This window comes from Octodon degus, unplaced genomic scaffold, assembly GCF_000260255.1.
Source record: "Octodon degus isolate 3935 unplaced genomic scaffold, OctDeg1.0 scaffold00034, whole genome shotgun sequence".
Taxonomy (NCBI): domain Eukaryota; kingdom Metazoa; phylum Chordata; class Mammalia; order Rodentia; family Octodontidae; genus Octodon; species Octodon degus.
This window is the reverse complement of record NW_004524610.1, coordinates 5,059,051-5,060,963: the sequence shown is the minus strand read 5'-3', so window position 1 is coordinate 5,060,963 and position 1,913 is coordinate 5,059,051. Positions and strand designations below refer to the sequence as shown.

At 40.7% G+C, this 1,913-nt stretch overlaps 2 non-coding genes across 2 annotated transcripts; both read left to right on the top strand.

The window, feature by feature from the left end:
• The first annotated feature begins 566 nt into the window (after positions 1-566).
• LOC111816565 lies at positions 567-645 on the top strand. The gene has a single exon (XR_002820929.1). It is a non-coding gene; the product is annotated as a small nucleolar RNA U2-19 (small nucleolar RNA).
• Positions 646-1,025: 380 nt separating this feature from the next.
• LOC111816564 lies at positions 1,026-1,095 on the top strand. The gene has a single exon (XR_002820928.1). It is a non-coding gene; the product is annotated as a small nucleolar RNA U2-30 (small nucleolar RNA).
• The last annotated feature ends 818 nt before the right edge of the window (positions 1,096-1,913 follow it).

Here is a 1,913-nt window from a genome sequence, read left to right as displayed (position 1 = left end):
GAGAGGAGACATGGCTGGTGGGTGCAAAGAAGGCATGACCGGCCAATGCACAGGGACGATGGAAGCACTGGATGGAGCTAGACAGAGGAAGAGGAACTTGCAGCAGGCTTTCCAATAAATAGCTAGGAGGATTACTGGTCACCTCAATAAGTTGGAAGGAAAACAACTTTAAAAAGAATTGCTGAACCACCATTTCAACAAGAACAAAAATATATTGTTCTCATTCTTTGTTGATATGTAAAAAAAGAACAAGGCAAGAAAACAAACAGGAAATTTGTCTCCACAAAGAAAAGAAATAAAAAATTAAAGAGTTGGCAAAGAATAGAGATAATCTGATTAAGGGTCTAGATCCTGGAGTTACTGTCATTTCTTAAATGTCATGCATTTATAATAGAAAATGAACTGCAGTTTTCATAATATTTTCATGTCCTTTTGAAGACATAATATAATTAAATCAACAATTATCTTATTGCACAACTTTTAATATTACTTTGTGCTCAGAATTGCTGTAAAGATTTTAAATAAGGAATTTCTAAACAACGGAAAAAACATTATTTTTCTACAAGCTTTTGTAATGAAAATAGCCAAATCTGACATCAGAGGACCTTCCCGTCTCCCTGATGCATGATCGCTATAGTTCTGAAAAGCAGATTTTTAAAATAATTTAAAACAGAAAGGGCTGTGTCCTCTGAGTACACGGGTGTGTGTGTGTGTGTGTGTGTGTGCACGCATGTGTGCCTGCCTGCATCCACACGTGCGTGTTCCTAAAGGTAACTGAGAAACAGAACATTTTGATAGGTGAATGAGATTGGAAATGTGTGTGTGTGTGTCTGTTTGTGTGTGCGCGTGTGTGTGTCTGTGTGTGTGTCTGTGTGTGTCTGTGTGTGTCTGTGTTATGTGTCTGTGTGTCTGTTTGTCTGTGTGTATGTCTGTGTCTGTCTGTCTGTGTGTGTCTGTGTATGTGTCTGTGTGTCTGTCTGTGTGTCTGTCTGTGTGTCTGTCTGTGTATAAGGCTAATCATTTCTGAGCAATGATGAAAAGGTTTTACTACTGACCTTTGCAACTCTGAAGGCTCCTACACTTGACCTGAACTCAGAGTTGAGGAAAAAAAATCTTATGTAATTTTAGGTGTTTAAAACAATACGGTTAAATGAAAAAAAAAAAAAATCCCCCAAGGCATGTTTATTGGAAAAGAAGCTTATTTCTATGAATTACTTGTTAGAAACATGGACCTCTAATCCTAGAGTCCGAGAGTCTTAGTTGAAGCAGGGAAACCCACACACCTCTAGCTAGGCTGACCTCGTACCCCCATGCTCCTGTCTTTACTGCACATAGTGTGCATTGTGTGTGTGTGTGTGTGTGTGTATGGTGTGTGTGTGTGTGTGTTGGCCAAGCAAGAAAAGACTAAGAGAAAGAATAGAAGCAAATCTGGGTTGCAAGACTAGGGAATGCGTAACTAAATACAGAGTAAAGCAGAAATCTAGTGATGATTTGTAACTCAGTAAGTTAATGTTTACCCAGCACATTGCAATGTTTAAAAAATATTTATGAAATAATGTATTGTTTAGTAAAAAGGAGAACACGTACTCTCCATGCTCCCGCTGAGCTACTTTCCTCCCGCAGCGTAACCTGACGTAGGTAAGCGCTGGGGTGCAGGGGAGCCCAACCGCATGTGCTCAGCAGAGGAGCTAGCTACTGAAAGCTGTCTGCTAGCGTCCTAAGCTTCTGGTCTCTCTGAATGTCTCTGGCACTGAATGGCCCCTGGGACGAAAACCTGCGACACTGTGGGGCAGAGACCTAGAGAGTTCAGGGGAGAGAGCTGTGTCCACCATAGATGGCCATTTAGGTGGTCAGCACATGAGCTGGAAAATGTGGAACATCATTACGTTAATGTCCATTCATCCTTAATATTA